Source organism: Onychomys torridus, chromosome 14 (genome assembly GCF_903995425.1).
Source record: "Onychomys torridus chromosome 14, mOncTor1.1, whole genome shotgun sequence".
NCBI classification, from domain to species: domain Eukaryota; kingdom Metazoa; phylum Chordata; class Mammalia; order Rodentia; family Cricetidae; genus Onychomys; species Onychomys torridus.
In genome coordinates this window covers 49,400,177-49,421,033 of record NC_050456.1, presented here as the reverse complement: position 1 = coordinate 49,421,033, position 20,857 = coordinate 49,400,177, and the positions used below count along the sequence as shown (strand labels likewise).

Genomic DNA, 20,857 nt, shown 5'->3' with positions numbered 1-20,857 from the left:
TTTTGAGATAGTATTTCTGTTTCTGGGGACTTTCCTCCTCCTCTTTTGTATTATATGGGAACATTTTTCCTTAAGATATTAGGGCTGCCTTTTCAAATGACACACATTCCCATTTTTTTCAGATTTATTTTTATCGTGTGTGTGTGTGTGTGTGTGTGTGTGTGTGTGTGTGTGTGTCGGTAGGCAAGTGTGAACATGCCTGAGTGCCAGTGCCTGCACAGGTCATTGTTGGTGCTGGATCCCCTCAGAGCTGGAGTTACAGGCAGTTGAGGATCCACAGATGCTAGGTCCTTATCAAGAGCAGTACTGGCTCTGAACTACTGTGTCATCTCCCCAGCCCACACTAGAATTTTCACCCCATCAACACACAAAAGCATATTGACTTTGGGACTCCTGTGCTGAGCTAGGGGAACAGGAAAGGCGCTACTGCTATTACTCTGCTGTTACTCAGCAAGTAAGTTCTATGGATCTGAAATCCCTAGAAGTTTCCATTTCCCAGCAGGAGCATGTTGGATTTAAGGCTGAGTCAGCACTTCAATTATATAAGTATAGCAGCTCCTTCAGGGGAGGGGAGATGGAGATAGCCAGTATTTATGAGCACTTGCTGCTCTTACAGAGTACCTGGGTTCGGTTCCCAGGAACCACATGGCAGCTCACAACTATCTGTAACTTTCTCCAGTTCTAGGGGATCCAATGCCCTCTGAGGGACTCTGAGGGACCAAAGCACACAGGTGATTTTATATATATATATATATATATATATATATACACACACACACACACACACACACACACACACACACACACACGCATACACACACTTACATACATACATACAGGCAAAACACTCACACATTAAAAGTAATAATTTTTTTTAAAATTTCAACTCATTGTCAAAGGTTTTGCTTTTCTCACTTGTATAACAGGGCTAAAAATGATATACAATTGTCCCTTGGTATTCACAAGGATTATTGGTTCCAAGATCCCTATGGATACCAATATCTGAGACTATTCAAGTACCTTATTTAAAAACCCACACAGCAGTTACTTACAAATATCCTCCCATATACATTACAACCTCTCTAGATTACTTGTAAGACCTAATGCTGTACAAATAATTGTCATGCTGTATTATTTAGAGAACAAGAAAAAAAGTCTATACATTGCCCAACAGAGACACATTCTTCTCTCTGCAAACTGTCAATGTAAGGTTTGCTGAATCTATAGATGAAAAACTCCCAAAGTTGTGGAGGGCACATATGCTTTATATGAAATGTCCCGTGTGAGAACATATAAAATGCAGAAAATTTTTGCATTTTTGCTGCTAGAGCATAGAGTAAACAGATGAAATTAAGAGGTTTGAAATGTGTAAGAAAACACTGGAGAATGATTCAAATAATACATTATTAGGTGTTAAACTGTGCTGCAAAGAATATGGGAGAGGGCATTCAATAAATTCTTGAACAATTAGCACATGAGTTGAAATGCATTACTTGAAAAATTCCTTACCTTAGCACCACCGTATCTAGATCTTCCCTAGTAGAGGTGTCACCAATGGCTTTTACATCTGTTCATGCTACCACTCTTTATCTATAGTCCTAAAAATAAGCATGTACTTCTAGATAAGTATACACAGGACAAATGAGGAGCACCAACAGAATTACTCATTTCTGAAGAACAAAGAAACAAATCATCCTGTGTTAACCATTTCCTTATCTATAACTGAATTCACATTCATGCCAAATATATTTACTTCTCTAAGTTGCAAAACAAACTTATAAATTAGTTTTAGGGCATAAGTGATACCAAAGATTTTACAAAAGCCAACAAGACTATATAAACAAAACCCGCACCTGCAAATTAGCAAATACACCTTTTTGTTTTCAACCATAACACTTAAAGAACCTGTAGTGTCTTTAAAAAATTTTTTATTATTTTTATGTGTCTAGGTTTTGCCTGCATGTATATGTCTATGCACCATGTATGTGCCTGGTGTCCACTGAGGTCAGAAGTGTGTTTTAGATCCCCTATGATGTAGGTGCTGGGTACTTAACCCAGGTCCTCTAAAGCAGCCAGTACTCTTAACTGATAAGCCTATCTCACCAGTCCATTATAGTTTGTTTTTGACTGCCCTTGCTATATATGAGATCCTGTCCCTGAAATCAAATAAATAAAGTAAAATACGAAGACTTGAGGGAAACGAGAGAGGGAAAAAAGTATCTATGGAATACACACCACTTATCCTATCTATTCCCTTCTCCCACATGCTTACTGTTTTCTCTCTCAACGGAAAACAAAGGGCAACAGAAAGCTTGGGACGTAGCTGAGTTGGTAGAGGACACACATAGCATGCCCAAAGCCCTGGGTTTGGGCTGGAGAGGTGGCTCAGAGGTTAAGAGCACTGACTGCTCTTCCAGAAGTCCTGAGTTCAATTCCCAGCACCCACATGGTGGCTCACAACCATCTGTAATGAGATCTGGTGCCCTCTTCTGGCCTGCAGTCATACATGCTGTATACATAATAAATAAATAAATCTTAAAAAATAAAAATAAATTTTAAAAAAGCCCTGGGTTCAATTCCCAGTAACACATAAACCAAGCATAAAAGTACCTACTTAAAACCCCTAGCACTTGAGAGACAAAGGCAAGATGTCAAGGCCAAGGACTGGAGGGATTACTCAATGGTTAAGAGTATTGGCTTCATTTCCAAGGGACCCAGGTTTGATTCCCAGCAGCTATAACAGCCTGAAAACTCCAGTCCTAAGGGATCCTGGCCTCTACAGGCACCAGGCACACACATGGTACAACTCTTACTTATTTTTGAAATAGAGTTTCACCATATGGCTTCTGACCTCAAACTTGAGAGTCCCTTGGCTCAGACTGAATAGACTAAGTAATAGATAAGGGCCATGTCCTGTTAGAACTATTAATTGGTAAGATCTTTTCCTGACACTATTTAACTGTGGCTTTATAAACAGTGAAAGACACAGGTTTCCAATAGTCCTAAATCCCTGTATATTTTTATCTCTGTGGAGAGTCATTTCTTCTCAGAGGTCAGGTCAGCCCGAGCCACTGCTTAGCCTCCACCCCGTCAACACACACATAAAGACACAGACTCCAGGGTCCCAACACCTCAGATTAAAATGTGATTAAGTGAAGTAAAACAAAAAAGCCTTATACCAACCAGATCAAGCTCCTAGATCTAGCAAGTAGTTCATTGTTAGTGAGATTAAGCAACTCCCCAAAGATTCTGTCCCAGGCCCTCCTTCCTTTCAGGGTGACTGTAAGCCCAATATAAAGAACCACTAACAAAGCCAGAACAGTAAGGCTTTGTGTCTACTGTATACAACAGAGATCTCCAAATTAACTCCTGGGTATTTCCCCAGACTGATAACTCCATACAGGCAAGTATTGTGACTATTTTGTTCTCTTTTAGAACTGTATATATGGGCTGGGCATAGTGGCACCTGTCTTTAATCTGGGGGCAGAGGCAAAATGACTTCTGTGAGTTTGAGACCAGCCTGATCTACAGAGCAAACTCCATAGAGTGACCCTGTCTCAAAAAACAAACAAACAAAATGTATATATGGCACCAAGCTGATGTATTCACTTCATGCCGAATAAATAAATTTACTTCCTTTTGGTTTTTGCAGTAACTACCTGCCTCTCACCAGTCCAAACCCAAACTGATTATCCCCTCATAAATTATTAAACTTGAAGGTATACATAAACAGGAAAAAAGAGGGACCAATCAACTCTTTTTTAAGATTTATTTATTTATAATGTATACAGCATTCTGTCTGCACATATGACTATAGACCAGAAGAGGGCACCAGATCTTATTACAGAGAGGGCTGTGAGCCACCATGAGGTTGCTGGGAATTGAACTCAGGACCTCTGGAAGAGCAGCCAGTGCTCTTAACCGCTGAGCCATCTCTCCAGCCTCCCAATCAACTCTTAAAAAAACCCAGAGCCTGCTTTTCTTGCTACCCTGATATGTACCAAGTGAAATCCCCATAGGATTAAACAAGGAAGAAGATGGTCTTCTTGAATAGAGCGTCTACCTGCAGATGGATGAGAAATAATCAAGGACTAACAATAAGGGTCTGTAACAGTTAGCATACCATTCACTAATGGTCTAGAAATGCCCTGAGAACACCAACCAAAACAAAACAACAGCACCAAATATAAAACTTTGTTCACGAGCTTTCAGGAAAGGGGGAAAAGAGAATATATGAGCTGTTTCTTTCCTAGCTGACTAGAGACATACTGTTACAGATGTGTGTCCAGGTGTCTTTTAAGTGGCTGGCTGACTGCACACATCATCAACCCCAGGAAGTCACACCCACAGCTATGAAGGGGTTCTGTTGCTAATGGAAGGGAGAGAGCAGAGTGGGGAGGGGGAAGGTAAAGAGGAGGTGGGGGGTGGGGCTCTTCCACAGGACTGCTGTCTCCCAATCTTCAAGTAATCCTATTGTGTCAAGGATGCTAACAGCAACAGCGCCTGCCACGGTCTCACCTGGAAGACCTAAGGAGAATAAAAACAACAGAGGACACAACCCATTGGCCTGAGGTCAAGTAGCATTTCTGAATCACAAAAAAAGCACAGCACAGGAAAAAAAAAAAAATAGTGAAGAAGCCTAGCTATCATGCAACTGTACCCATATTAAGAAAGCATTCCCTTGGGCTGGAGAGATGGCTCAGCAGTTAAGAGCATGTACTGCCTCCAGAGCACCAGAGACTGATTCCCAGCAAAGTAATTGGGTGGCTCACAACCACATGTATTCCAGGGCCAGAGACTCCAACACCCCTTTCTGGTCTCTATGGGTACCTGTACTCAAGTACATATACCCCTACACGTGCTCGCTCGCTCGCGCTCTCTCTCTCTCTCTCTCTCTCTCTCTCCCCCCTAAAATAAAAAGTCTCTCTTTTTTTTTTTAACTACTCCTTCAAACATCATAAAGGCACATTCCTCTTTGTTGCTCACTATTAAGACTCAAAACCACCATTGCAGAGGCTAAGGTAACTTAGACAATAGACTATTTGCCAGCATTCATAAAGCCCTGGGTTTTATCCCGACTATGAAGCAAATCAAGATACAAGCCTATAATTCATCACTTGGGACAAACAGGCAGGAGGACCATAGTTCAAGGTCATCCTCAGATACTTGCCAGTTCCAGACCAGACTTGGTGACATATCCTGTCTCAAAAAACAACACACCATAGAAGAACATGAGTTTATTCAGAAAGAAACAAAACAATGAGTCACCAACTTGGCTGGGGATCCAATCTACTTTCTAAAGACAGGCTCAGAGGAGGACAAGAAACAAGATGACAAGGTGATCACACTGGGGTAAGAGCCTGGCTTCTCCACTGATCCTTTCAAAGTAAGCTCTGAGACTCAATTTCTCCTTTTTCTTTTAAGAGGGAAAGAAGACTCAGACTTCAAAAGTCCAATTCTCCCAACTTTAATGAGCCTACACTCTCTCTTCATATACTTGGTTTATTGCACAAGAACCTGATGGAATCCAGAAACCTTCCTAGAGTCAGAAATTTTACGCCAGTATGGTGTTGCAGAGCCTTGTGGAGGCAGAGACAGGCAGGTCTCTGTGAATTGGAGGCTAGCTTGATCTACATAATGAGTTCCAAACAGTTAGGGTTAAATAGACCTTGTCTCAAAATAAATAAAAATAAAAAATAATTTGACTCTTCACTGGGCATCTTGAAACTCTAGGGCTCGGGAATAGAATTTGCATTAACAGTTGGGCCTACTCCAAATCCCAACATTTTAGACAATGAACTCAGCCAGGTAAGTTATAGCTGCATTCATGAATATTTATACACACACCTGAAGAACTTTCCGGGAGGATTAATCTTTGGCTTGGTTAGAGAAATGAGAAGGCTAACTAAAGTTCCCCATATTTGTGTTTTGGAGGGCATGTGCCCTTCCCTATGTTTCTCTAGAAAGAAACTGTCTTGACACTCTGATTAAAAAAAAAAAAAAAAAAAAAAACCAACTACTAGGTGGCCTGTAAGTGTGTCTGTCGTTTCAAGGGCTTTTAGTAATGATCTAGAAGCAAAAAAAGCAGAACCTGATGATTATGAAGGCCAGTTCCAAATAGGACAAGGGCGAAAGGAGACAAGCCATTATATTATCCCAGTACGATGGCTGGCTTGAAGTAAATGCTCAGGATTAGATCCCATAGAGGAAATGACACTCTCAGCAGCACCATCTGCTCCTTCTGGTGTCTAGCCTGATCTTTTTTTTTTAAATTCAGCTGTAGCCCAAGTCCACCTATCTGAGGACTGTGAAAGCTGTCCTAAAGAGCACTGTTTCTCACATCTACATAGTCACTGCACTCATGGCCACTTCAGATCTTCCCCTACCATACTGGTTAACTCCCCAGAAGGTACATGGAACCCCAGCACAATTTTTACAAGGAAAGGAAAAACTGCTGAGAACTACAGATCACATTTAATACTGAAAGCACTGTGGCATACTGGGTAAAGATGTCTCTGAAAAGTACAATGACCCTTTAGAACTGGGGCTTCATAAGCCAGGCAGTGGTGGCGCAAGCCTTTAATCTCAGCACTGGGGAAGCAGAGGCAGGTGGATTTCTGTGAGTTCAAGGCCAGCCTGGGCTACAGAGTGAGTTCCAGGAAAGGCACCAGAGAAACCCTATCTCGAAACCCCCCCTCCCCAGCCAAAAAAAGAACTGAGGCTTCACACTGAAAATATTCTACTTTTTTTTTTTCTTTAAGAAGCAGTATTTGCACACTAAATTTAGATATCATTCTATCTGTCAACTCTCATCATTAGGTTCTGCACCAAAGTTTAGGGCAATCACAACAGAACAAGAGATTTTGTTCTAACATTGTTTTTCCTTAAACTGCATTGTCAAGAAGGTTAACCTAAAACCAGAACTATAGATGCAGCCTTAACATATAGCCCCAAGAGAGCCAGGCAGTGGTGGCGCATGTCTGTAATCCCAGCACTCGGGAGGCTGAAGCAGGAGGTTCTCAAATTCAAAGCTAGCCTAGAATAATGACTACATTATTGATATATATATATATATATATATATATATATATATATATATATATATACAGACCATAATACATGGCAACATTATTCAAAACCAAAAGTGGAAGCAATGCAAATGTCCATCAGCTGATACAGAAGTAGGGTGTGGTATATTTATACAAAGAAATATTCCTTGGCAATAAACTGGGACTGAAGCACAGATAAATGATACAACACCAATAAACCTTAACAATAGTAAATGGGGCTGGAAAGACGGCTCAGCAGTTAAGAACACCTCTGTTCTTCCAGAGGACTCAGGTTCAATTCCCAGCACCCACACAATGGCCCACAACAGTTTGTAGCACCAGTCCCAGGAAATCTAACACCATCTTCTGGCCTCCACGGGTATTACATGAACATGGTACACAGGAAAAACATCCATACACATTAAAAAGAAAAAAAAAAAAAAGTAACCAGAAGTGAAAGAAGCCAGTTACTAAAGACTACATACCATACTTACAATATGAAATGTCCAAGAAGGTAAACATACACAGAAAGTAGACCAGTGGTGATTGAGGACTGGGGAGACTGTAGAGAAATGATAGGTAATAGATTTCACTGAGGGTTGATGAGAGTAGTCTAAAATTAAATTGGGGTGGTCTTATACAATCCTGCAAACATACTAAAAAACAGTTGCATTGTATATGCAAATGTGTGGTGGTATTGTGTTCCCCAAAATATTGTGCACCCTAATAAATTTAGCTGGGGTCAGAGAACAGAACAGCCACAATATTAAACATAGAGGTTAGGCCTTTAATCCTAGCATTCCAGAGGCAGAGATCTATCTGGATCTTTGTGAGTTCAAGGCCACACTGGAAACAGTCAAGCATGGTGACTCACACCTTTAATCCCAGGAAGTGATGGCAGAAAGCAGAAAGGTATATAAGGTGTGAGGACCAGGAACTAGCAGCATTTGGCTGGTTAAGCTTTTAGGCTTTTGAGCAGCACAGTTCAGCTGAGACCCATTTCGGATGAGGACACAGAAACTTCCAGTCTGAGGAAACAGGATCAGCTGAGGAATTGGCAAAGTGAGGAAGCTGTGGTTTGTTCTGCTTCTCTGATCTTCCAGCATTCACCCCAATACCTGGCTCCAGGTTTGGTTTTATTAATAAGAACTTTTAAGAGTCATGCTACACAAATGTCTATCAATTGATGCATAAAAAAAGTGGTATAGACTGGGCAGTGGTGGCACACATCTTTAATTCTGACACTCAAGAAGTAGAGGCAGGTAGACCTCTATGAATTCTAGGCCAGCCTGGTCTACATACTGATTTCCAGGACAACCAGAGCTACATTGTAAGACCTTTTCTCAAAAAAAAAAAAAAAAAAAAAAAATCTTAGGCAGGTGGTGGTGGCACATGCCTTTAATCCCAGCACTCAGGAGGCAGAGGCCGGCCGATCTCCGAGTTCGAGGCCAGACTGGTCTACAAAGTAAGTTCCAGGACAGCCAGAGCTGTTACACAGAGAGACTCTGTCTCAAAAAATTCAAAAAATAAATAAAACAATCTTAAAAAGTGGTACATCTATACAAAGAAATATTACTCAGTAATAAACAGAATAACATACTATAACACAAACCTCAAAAATATGCTAAGTGAAAGAAGCCACACTTTAAATAGGTGGATTTTTATGACATGTAAGTTATTAGCCAACAAAGCCATTTCTTTAAAAAGTCACATGACAAAATAATGTGCTAAATGCCAAAAAAACAAACAAACAAAAAAACTCCTTTGGTGAACTTAGAAAATATATATATAACCACAAGCCATTTGAACTATTAAGGGTTAACCAAAGGAAAATGGTTAAAGAATAATGCTGAGAAAAACAAAATTCAAAACTGGATGTTTAAGGATTACCACAAGGATGTTAGAAACAGAAACAGAGAATGTTAGGTTGCACAATAATGATCTTTATTCTCCCTGTATTCCAACCTTTCTGTAACCCTTTCCTACTTTAATGGCAATTAAAGGAAAAATTCCCCTTCAGTCTTTCCTCAAACAGTCTGCACAGACAATTACAATTTAAGATGCAAAACAGGCAACCCAGCTCCTTGGTTCCCCTCTTCAGATTTCCACCCACGTGGTTTACAGAGATCTACTGAAAGCAACCCAAAGGAGGAAGATCTGGACTAACACGCAGCTATCCTGTTCCCAAAATCCAGTTTCATTCACAGCCTCGTCAAAAGCCAAAGCCATTCCAGCCAAGAGAGAACTTCAGCAACTCCTCTCCAATCTTAAACTTCTGTGGGTGCGGATGAGTCACTAGTGGTGGTAAATTGGGTTTGAGGAGATGAGATACATGTTCCTCCTTGACAAAAGTAAGAAAAGGGAGTATGGAAGAGTCCCTTTTCAAATCCCTTGAGGTTTTGCTCCCAATCTCAACCTACAGGAGTAAAGAATCCTGAGCCGTTTAACTTCTCAACAGAAAAGATCCTGCTCTGAGTAATGAAGACCGGCTAGTCACCACTTCTGCAGGCTGAGAAAGCACTGAGTCTGCTGCTGTCAGGAGGAATCCCAGGCTAGCTTCACAAGTCAAGCAAGGGAGCACTGCGAAGAACAAAAATAAAAACAAAACGCTTAAATTGGTACTTGGAGGGAGTATGGCAGGGCACATGGCTACCAGATAATTTTAGAGCTCTCTCAACACTGACCACAGTAACAGGCAACTACATCTGTTTCTGCTTGAGAGAATGCTTCGTTAATATCCTGTTTCGGGAGTACTGCATGAATGCTTGGCATGCAGCCTTCAGATGTCTCTGGGTGGGAGACACATCAAGACAACACAGAGTCTGAACCCCTGCTCAGTTCCCACTGTAGCTGCTCTACTCCCTGCTACTCTTACACCTAGCACCTTCACAAACTCCACTGTTCCTCTGCCTTGGGATTGAAGCAGCAGTGACCCAGCTCAGCACCACTTCCAGATCTACAAGGTACCTGGAGACCTCTACACACAGACGAGAACCAGAAGACAAAGAGCAAATGAAGAAACCTCACTGGTTTCCAGCCCCCCCCCAAAAAAAAAACTGGGGGGGAGTAGTATAGACAGACAGGCACAGATATGAGAATAAAGACAGAAGACAACAGGTGCCTGCCAGTCCTACATAAAAATGTTTACAGGGCAGCACTCATGATCATACACCAACCAAAGGAACAATGTCTCCTTACTTGAATCTCAGCCATGATCTAGTAAACAGACCTTCATGCCCAAGGTCAGTCACTCCAAGGTTTGCCTGACTGCTTCCTGAGTCTCAAGATCAACAGCTTCAAATACTCGGTATCACAAAGCTTCTAGCCCCAACTCTAAGCTGCATCCTTCCGTCCCATCAGCAAGCAAACAGCTCTCCCACACCAGTTATTTTCCACTGCTTTAAGTTTTTAAGCATCCTACAATGTGGCCATATACCTTATGAGCACCAATTTTCTAAAAACCATTCGACTAGGTGAAGGCTTTGTTATTACATATGTGGGTGCTGTGTTTTGGTTGGTTGGTTGGTTGGTTTGAAAACGATCTCACTAAACAACTCAAGCTAACCTGGAATTCAGAATCTTCCCTCCTCTTCATCCCATGGTTTGAATGTGCCCCTAAAAGTACTAGAAAACCCTCAAAGTCATATATTAAGTCTACTTGGGACTAGAAGGTGAACAGATCCATTGGCAGACAACTAGGATTAGTGAGGTCCCAGGGTGGGGCACCCATGCTGACTTTACAGGAGAAGAGACTCCAGTTACCTGGTTTGTTCATTTTACCATGTGATACCCTGTGCTGTGTTATGATGCAGGACGCTGGTGCCAAGCTCCCCAACTTCCTGGTTTCCAACCCTGAGCCAAATAAATTGCTCTTCTTCATGAATTACCACATCTCAGGTACTTTGTTACAATAACAGGAAATGGACTGAGACAGAGAGTGTTCCCTGCATAGAAGCAATTTTCAGAGAAACCAAAGAATCTCTTATCACATATTATTTGTTTCAATATTTGCCTTTAACCCAAATGTCATAATCGTCACAGTCAAGTCGGCAACACAGCAATTCTTTTGTTGTGGTGGTGGTGGTTGTTTTTGTTTTTCAAGACAGGGTTTCTCTGTGTAGTCCTAGCTGTCCTGCAACTCACTCTGTAGACCAAACTGGCCTCGAACACACAGTGATCCGCCGGCTTCTGCCTCCCAAGTATTGGATTAAAGGTGTGCGCCACCACTGCCCAGCAAGAAATTATTTTGTTTTTGTTTTTGTTTTTTCTTTTAAGACAGGGTTTCCCTATGTAACAGCTCTGGCTGTCCTGGAACTTGCTTTGTAGACCAGGTTGGCCTCGAACTTGACACAGGATTCCTTTATCTGTTCCTTTTCTCCATTCTCATACTGCTTGAGAGAATGCTCTCAGCAGGAATCCTGTGAGTTCAGGCAGACAGAAAAGGGGAAATGAATTCTGCTCATAAGCTTCAGCTAGACTACATGCCAATCCAAGAGCTCAGTAAAATGTTTAATGAATATAAGGCAGACAGGTGGCCAAGCCAAGTGGGCTCCAAGGACCTGCCACTACCTCTCATGAAGTGACACTTGGTAAATGGAAATAAGGGAAAACCAAGTACCATGTGTTCTTTGGCATTCCTTCATTGCCGGCAAATGGTTCTGCCTCATTCTTCCAGATCACCTGTTTGGTACCGAAATGAGGAAAATCATGTTCTAACTTCCTTTCTTTTTTTTTCTTCCTTTTCTTTTTTTTCTTCCTTTCTTCCTTCCTTCCTTCCTTTCTTTCTTTCTTTCTTTTTTTCTTTTTTTTTTTTAAAGACAAGCTCTCACTTTGTAGCACTGGCTGCCCTAGAATCCACTATGTAGATCAGACTGGCCTCAGATTCTGCCTCCACCTCCCAGAGACTAGGCATCATTACCACGCCTAGTCTCCACAAAATTCTTAAGATGTTATTGTTTCTGTGTAGGTGTCTGTGTGCACTTTGGAGCCAAAAAAGAGCATCAACACCCATGCCCCACCCCCCACCCCCGCCCCGAAGCTGGAGTTACGAATGACTGTGAGCTGGTTCGGTGCTAAGAATCAAACTCCAGTCCTCTGCAAGAGCAGCATCACTCTTAATCACTAAGCTCTCTCTACAGCCCCCTAACCGAATTTTTAAGACACTTTATTATTTCTCTAAGCCTCCAGAGGATACCAGCAGTGAACAGCTATCAAGAGAGCCAAAGATACAGAAAAAGCACAAGGAAAAAGTATGAAATGAGAGCAAGGATATTGGGGGAGGGGGGAAATTTGTTTTTTGGGGTTTTTTTTAAGATTTATTTATTTATTATATACACAGAAGAGGGTACCAGATGTCATTACAGATGGTTGTAAGCCACCATGTGGGTGCTGGGAATTGAACTCAGGACCTCTGGGAGAACAGTCGGTGTTCTTAACCTCTGAGCCATCTCTCCAGCCCATTGGGTTGTTTGGGTTTTTTTGACATCTGATTTTGACACAGGATTTCACGGTGTGTAGCAGGGCTAGCTGGAACTCATGACTCTCCGACCTCAGGCCTCCCCAGTGCTGAGATTACAGACACTGCACAACCAAAGGTAAGTTTTAATCTGAGAAATGGGCAAGCATAATGTGAGCAGAAGAGCAATAATAAACTTCTTTTTAGAAAGGCTGACTTTTAGAAGCCAAGTGAATTGCTACCTCTGCACACATGTGTGGTGTCTGGGGGAAGCGGGGAAGCAGGAACTGCTGCCCCAGCTACAGCAGCAGGAAATCCCCTGTCAGGAAGACCCATCATTACATAAGAGCTCCAGATCAATCACCACACCATGGAGACCAGCCAGAAAGCCGCCAGAGTGCTGAGGTCTTGCCACCTGCCAGGCTGCAGCACCCCTTTTTACCTGTCCTCCTCTTCCTTCACTGAGCCTGAATGCTAGATTTGGAGAAGCTGGGCACAGCAGGTCAAACTGCCATGTGCTGGGTTTGCTCCCAGGACTGCACACCCTGAGGCTTTTCCATAGCAGGAGGTGAGGATTTGACCCGTATATCATTCCTATTACATTTTCAAAGTCCCTCTGGAGACAGGACTCCCATCTACAGGTTTCAAACTCATAACTGTCCTCTCACTTAATGGGTACAAGTTCCAAAAAATAGCAAAATTACCACAATAAACCAAAATAAAATAAATTTAAAATTCAGAACCAAGCCTGGTGTGGTGGCGCACACCTTTGATCTCAGTGCTTGGAAGGCAGAGGCAGATGGATCTCTGTGAGTTCAAGATCAGCCTGGTGAGCAGAGTGAGTGCCAGGACTGTTACACAAAGAAATCCTGTGCCCCCCCCCAAAAAAACAAAAAACAAAACAGGGGGAAAAAACTGAGCACCATGAAGACCTGTCTGGTTTCGGTTTTACTCATCACAGTATCGCTAATATAAGGCACCCACTGGTATAAGCTGTGATCACATGAAACAGAACGAAACACATCGTACTGTGCACACCAACCGTAAATGTGCATCCAGGAAAGAGTTAGGGATGCTTATAATTAGAGAAACAGCTTCAAGTAGGGGAGCTTTGAGAAGGATCTAGGGACTCCAGAAATTAATGTGTGGCCCTAAATTATTTAACGTGTGTGGCTTTTATCTCAACTGGAAAAATAAGGATAACATCCACCCTGCCTCGAATGTTATTAAATGAGATCCAAAGTGAAACCTGGGCCCATGACATAGCTCAGTGGTTAAGAGCACTTGCCACTAGACCTGATCACCTAAGTTCAACCGCTGGGAGGCAGAAAACCAGCCCCCGCAAGATGTTCTTTGACCTCTGCACCAGCACCTTGGCGTGTACAAACACAAGCTCACACACTCGAACTCACATACACCAAATAAATGTAGCTTTTTTTAAGTGAAACTTTTTAGAACCAGCTTGGAACACAATGAACCCTCAAGAAGTTGTCCATATTGTCAACCGCTTTATGAAATGATTCCTTTACCGAGGTACAGGAACACCCTGCAACTCAGACAATTCTCATCTCTATTTGCATCTACTGAGAAAGTGCAAAGCTCAGAAAACTAAGAAGTCAGTGCCAAGGGCATGTCTCTACTAGTCTCCACTAGATGGTGACAATCTGGGTGTAGAATTCCCAGAACACAAAAGTGAGTGTGTGTGTGTGTGTGTGTGTGTGTGTGTGTGAATTTTTTTAACTCAAGGGATTCTAACAGCAAAAAGCGAACCGATCACTGTGGAGAGTGGAAAGACGCCGCAGATCTGGAAGGGAGTAAATACCCATGGCTTAACTGAACTGGATCACGTCCCCCGCACCTCTCTCTCTGTACAGCACTTCAAACCCCAGTCAGCAAAAGCAACAAAGGGCAGCACACTGCCTTGTCACCATAGAAGTGTGTGGCCACAACATTAGGCCTCTCCTGTCGAGCCATGAAGTTCCCAATGAACTTGACTCCTCTTTTCCTGGGCCTTGCTGTCCTCCCAGTTCCGTTACAGGTTAAGTTTTTCCACCCCGGTGGCTGCACAACCACAACCGTGAGGGGCCGTTCGGACTCACAAACATGTACGACTTTTGCAAGGATTAAAACAGAAAGTCTGTATGCAGTCCCATTAAACACAAAACAGGAAGTGGCTTCGGGCGAGTTGCAGCCCACATAATAAAGTTTCTGCGACTCAAGAGGCGAGCAGGCGCTGGGGCTCCCGGGAGCTCACGCGCCCCGGCGAGCGGCTGCAAGATTCCCTCAAGAAACCCTCCTCGGCCAAGCCCGACCCGCCGCGCCGGGCCGCGGCTTCCCTGGGCCGGAGGGCCAGCAGGGCCACACGGAGGGCCTCGGCCCGCTGCGCGCTCCCCGGAGCCCGGCGCCGATCCTCGGGTGTCCGACACCGCACAGCCACGCCGCCGCCGCCGCCGCCGCCGCCCTCAGGGCGCCGGAGCCCGGCGACCTCGGCGCGCCTCGCGGCGCTGACACCGGCCGGGGCGGGAGCAGGCGGCCGCGCCGAGGCCCGGGGGTCCCCGCGGAGGTGCGCGCCCGCCCGTGCCCTGACAACCAGCCCCCGCGCGCCGCTGACACAAAGCCGGCCCTCCGGCCCCCGGGGCGGCGGTGGTGACAACTCACCCAGGGGGAGTCCGCGCCGAGACCTCCGGGGAAGAGGGGAGGGCGCTCGCAGCACCCCGCGCCGCCGCCGCAGAACCCGCTCCGCCGCTGCACGCGCGCGCCCGCCCGGCCGGCTGCTGCACTCCCGGTCGGGACCCCGCGACGCCTGGCGTGCCCTGGGCCGGCTCGTGCGGTCGGACGCCTACGGGAGGAGCAGGACGCGAGCGGGGGCCAGCTTCGGAGGTTGGTTGGATGGACGGATGGATGGAAGGATGGATGGAGCGCCGCGGCCGCCGCGCCAGCGTCACTGGCCCAGCTGTACCGGGAGGGCGGGGGAGGCCCCGCGGAGGGGGGAAGGGGGAGGGAAAGGGACGGGGCCTGGGCGGGGCCGGGCGCGCACGCAACAAGCGCCGGCGGCGTCGCGGCGCGGGGACCGCCCCGCGGAGTCTCGTGCGCACGCGCAGCCGACCTTGTCTGACACGCCTCTGGGGGACGGGGGGGGGGGGGGGGCGGGGAAATGGGCGGGGTGCCTTAAAGAGACAGTCGCTCTGACGACACTGGCTGTTAAATACGGACTCTAGTTCGCCACCTTTCTAGAGCGCTCTCCAGTTCTTTTACTGTATTGTTTGGTTATTATTTGGATGTCTTAATTACTGTCATTTGCAAACAAGTATATGGCTGTTTAAGAGGCTCCTTCGCACACGTTGCCTGACCTATCTCTGAAGCAGGTTATTATCTCCCTATTAAGCATTACTCTGGGTTATGGTGTGTACCTTAACTACCTCAAAAGTGCCCCGAGGGGTTAGGTAGGTGTGGAAATGTAGATCCAGCCATTTAGAGTCTATAAAGCTGGGGTGGACTTCGGGAATCTTTTTTAATGGATGTCCCTAAGTGCTATTGCTGCGCATTCAAAAGCAGCTGGTGGATCTCAAGTTGAGAAAAGCTGACGTTCCAGCGAGGGCTGGGGAACCCTGAGCTGCAGGCATGGCCCCCAGCTTTGCTCTGCTCTCAGCACATCTCGGGTGAGCAAACTTTATACTGGACCGCTGTATCCATTCAACGGTGACCTCTCACTGCAGGGGGGTGGCCACATGATAGTGGAAACTGTGGCTCTTTGTGCCCACGTCGTCGTGTTTGACCTGTCTCAGAGGTGTTTAATAAATGTTGAGACACTCCTTGAAAATCAGTGGCTCATAAATCAGGTAGACCTTTTAGCGGAGTTGCCCTATTCTTTTTTTTTTTTTTTTTTTTCTAGGCAAGTGCCCAACCTAGCTCCGCTGGGAAGGAGGTGGGGTTTGTTGTTGTTGTTGTTGTTGTTGTTGTTGTTTTCCAGGTGCCCTTTGAACGAAGCTACACCTCAGGGCCTTTCACCTAGAAAGCTTTCAATAAAGGTGCTGTGAATGAGCACCACCACACACACACACCCTCTAGACAGCTCTTCCCTGTGGACCTCAGAGAACCCCGTGGTGTGTTCCCCCTTTTCCTGTTTTCCCCTGGGAAACCCACACTAATGGAACTGCACTGCCCAGACCATTAAGGGGTTGAAAAACAGCCTGGCAGGATCTGGACATCCTGTAATTCCAGCACTTAGGAAGGAGGCTGAGGCAGGAGGATTCCAAATACAAGGCCAAGGCCAGCCTCAGTTACAAAGCAAGATCCTGCCTAAAAAAAAAAAAAAAAAAAAGATAAGCAATTCTGTAGGACTGTAGCATGCTTGCTAAAACTTGGGGTCCTAGCAGGAACACCCAAGAGACAAAGAGAAATGAACAGAGGAAAGAGTAAAGGAGAGACTGGAGAAACCCAATGGAAGCATGAAAAAAGGCAAGGCTCATACCAGAGAGGGCGGTGGAGTCTCCAGCTGTGTGTAGCAGTTTGACCATTAACAGGGGACCTCATGAAGGACTTGCCACGTCTCACAGTGTGAAATGGTATTATCATTGCTGGCAGCCTACCAGAGTCCACAACTGAGAACAAAGTCCGCAGCACAGACTGTGTCCAGGACTCGCCACAGTCTGGCAGAAATCCAACCACATCACCTCTCTGAACAACTCACCAGCCGGCATGCCCACCTGTAGCAGACCTCTAACAAGCCACCACCTGTCACACCTCTGAGTCCTGCTCCCAGACCTGGAGTGTCCTTCTCCTGTGACCCTTCCTCACTCTGCAGCTCTTCCTCTTCTGTCCCTCTGTGGTGCTTTGGTTTAGCTTCATTTATACAGTATTCCTTTTGCCTTGTATTGCCAGAATCAGGACCAGGGTAAGATCCCTTTTCTGGCTTGTCAATACTGGCTCAGCAACCTCTTCCCTCCTACCTACCCCTCATAGCTTACGTTCCGATTCTCCTTACAGATCTAGGTCAAAGATCTTCTTATATCCGGCTTATAATAAGCCTTGCTCTACTCTCCTACAAAATGAAGATGGTACTTCCTGGCTTAGGGTAAGTTTTTGTTGTGGTTTGGTTTGGTTTGGTTTTTGTTTTTGCCAATGATGAGATACCCCAAGATGGAGGTTAAGACTGCTTTGTGCTCACACAAGCAACGCTAATTAAATGAAGTAGGGCACACATACCAAAAAAGTCATCAAAGTACGAGAGAAGTGACCTGCTGATAAGAAAGGGTTTGGTGGCTGGGGACAAGAGGATGATGGGGCGATGGAATATGATCCAAGTGTATCACAGATGTACTTATGTGAAATTGTGACAGCATAACTAAGAATAATTTGGACTCACTAGATTCTCAAGCGTATAAGAGGAACACTGGTTTAAGGAGGAGAGTTTTTTTCACTTTTAATTTAAATGGTGCTAGGGAGTCAAACCTAGGTTCCCACCTCCCTGCCCCACCAAGACAGGGTTTCTCTGTGTAGCCCTGGCAGTCCTGGAACTAACTCTGTAGAGCAGGCTGGCCTCGAACTCACAGACATCCGCCTGCCTCTGCCCCTCCACCCCTGAGAGCTGGGATTAAAGGCGTGCTCCAAACCCAGGTCTGCATGCGTGCCAGGCAAGCATTTTACCACTGAGCTGTGCATCTGTGGCCTCCGGGCATTGCTTTTTCAGTTTGGGTTTGAAGCAGAGTCTATGAAGCCCACGCTAGCCTTGAACTGAAGATCTCCAATACCTCCTGAGAAATAGGAATACAGACATATGACATCCTATCCTTCAATTTTATTTAAAAATTGTTTTGAAACTTTAAGGATGGCAAGGCAGATCATCCAGGAAAGGTTGTATGAGCCTGATGCCCTGAGTTTGGTCTTCTGACCACATTTGGAGGAAGGGAAAACTGACTTCCTCAAATTGTCCTCTGACCTCCATCTGTGTGTGGTGGTAGAGATAGATGTACACTCACATATATACACACACACTAGTAAAAAAAACCAGTTGTATAAACATACATTTTAATTAATTAATTTTTATTTTATGTGCATTGGTGTTTTGACTGCACATATGTATGTCTGTGTAAGGGTGTTGGAGTCCCTGGAATTGGAATTACAGACAGTTGTAAGCTGCCATGTGGGTGCTGGGAATTGAACCCCGGTCCTCTGGAAGAGCAGCCAGTGCTCTTAACCACTGAGCCATCTCTGCAGCACCCATAAACATATATTTTAAAACCTTAAATTATCTTTTAATGTTTTATTTTGTTATACAGCTCATCACCAATTCACAGCTTAAATGTACAATTATACATCTAACATATACGATTGGATGTTTTTAAAATATATTTACAGTATTGTATAACTATTACCATAGTCAATCTTAGAACATTTTCAGGACCCCCAAAGGACACTATGGTAAGTATGGTACCCAGGGCTCAGGAGCTAAGGCGTGCTGACTGCCACTGCGCTACTTCTGTAGCCTCCAAAACAAACTGTAATACTCTATATCTAGGCACCCTAATATCTATGCCAGAGAGGTTGGGCTAATCCCAGTGAGAAGTAGAAAAGCCAACCATCGCAGTTTGTCAGTGACTAAGGGGATTCCTGACTTGTGGCACACCCAGCACTAAAATTAGGACCCTCTTGGGCAAAACAGGTAAGATGGTCAGTTCCTTAGGAAATGGTCCAGAGGCAAAGTATTCATTCCTTTCCCAGGAACCCAGCCAGGAGTATGTGGGCCCTTGGGCAGGAACAGAGAAACCCAGCTCTTTGGGAGATGGAAAGTAGGGGTGGTTGGCTCAGAATAAGTGTGTGGCATCATTGTTGCTGTGTTTATGACCTACAACAGCTGCAATGATAGCCACTATTTATAAAGCACCTACTATGTGCCAGGTACTTACTTGTTAGGAACTTTATCCCTGTAACTTCTAATTCTGTTAACAATCTTCCAAGTCAAGCATCTCATCAACATCATTTTACCAGAGAGGCTCACAGAGAGGTTTCAAAAGAACCACATAGCAGGTATGTTGCAAAACTAGAGTTTTTTGCTTGTCTGTTCCAAAGGCCATTCTTTTCCATGGAAAAAAAAAAAAAAAGCAAAGCATGCAGCCTCTCCTACCCCTGGCGGGGGGTAGGGGGAATGGGGGGGTGGGGAGGGGTGGGAGAGGGTCGGAGGGTGGGGGGGGGGGGGGAGGCAACACATGACACAATGGTTCTTGTGTGTCTATCTGTTCCTCTCTCTCAAAGGGCATCTTTACACACCAGATCATTGTATCTTCATAGCATTCCCACAAAACGAAGATCCTTGACTATCCCCTATCTTACCCAAGGAAGCTAAGGTAAGGAGATGTCTTAGTTAGGATTTCCATGGCTGTGAAGAGACACTGGGACCATGGCAACTTTTACAAAAGAAAAACATTTAATTGAGGTGGCAGCTTACAGTTCCAGAGGTTCAATCCATTATCATCATGGCATTCAGACAGACATTGTCCTGGCTACATCTTGATAAGAAGGCAACAGGAAGTGGACTGTCTCACTGGGTTTGGCTTGAGCTTATAGGAACCCTTAAAGCCTGCCTCCACAATGACACTCTTCCTCCAACAAGAACATACCTACAAACACAGCATACCAAAAAAAAAAAAAAACCACACTTCCTAAGAGTGCCACTCCCTTTGGGGGCCATTTTCTTTCAAACTACCACAAGAGACAACTGGCTTATTTCATCTCACACAGGCATTGGTTTCAGTTTTGGGTTTTCATTAAAAATTCCTTGGGTAGCCTTCACAGTTCAAGAAAGGAAACCTATTTGACTCCAAGGGAAGCAGAAGTATTCTGTTGCTAAAGAAAGCAGAAGTCTAGTGTCGATGGCCATGGGGCCCACCAGCCTGAGCTGAGAGGAAGAGCCTATCCAAAGGAGGAAGCTCTGGGTTTGTGACCTGGCACTGTCATGAGGATGCTCCTTCCTGCGGCTTGATGGGAACTCGAGAGAGCCAGACTTGATATCCAGATGTCTGGAGACAACCAGTCAGATAGGGCTTTGCAAAGCTCAAGGTTCAAATCACAATAACTAGAGCTATGTGCACCCCAGCCCTGCCCCCATCCTTAGACTATGCACTGGCTGGGCACACACCTTTAATCCCAGCACTGGGGAGGCAGAGCCAGGTGGATCTCTGTGAGTTCGGGGCCAGCCTGGGCTACCAAGTGAGTCCCAGGAAAGGTGCAAAGCTACACAGAGAAACCCTGTCTTGAAAAAAAAAAAAGAAAGAAAGAAAGAAAGAAAGAAAGAAAACCCTGTTTCAAATAAATAAAAATTAAAAAAAAAAGAAAGAAAGAAAATGTGTACTGGAGT

The 20,857-nt window shown here is 44.8% G+C and overlaps 1 protein-coding gene across 2 annotated transcripts in view; it reads right to left on the bottom strand.

Annotated features, from left to right (window-relative positions):
* Positions 1 to 15,505, bottom strand: part of Susd6 (sushi domain containing 6) — a 102,269-nt gene extending 86,764 nt beyond the window's left edge. For both annotated transcript variants that reach the window (XM_036206063.1, XM_036206062.1), the window contains exon 1: positions 15,163 to 15,505. The gene's annotated coding sequence lies outside the window, so the exon portion shown is untranslated. The remainder of the gene's footprint in view (positions 1 to 15,162) is intronic.
* Positions 15,506 to 20,857: the final 5,352 nt, after the last annotated feature.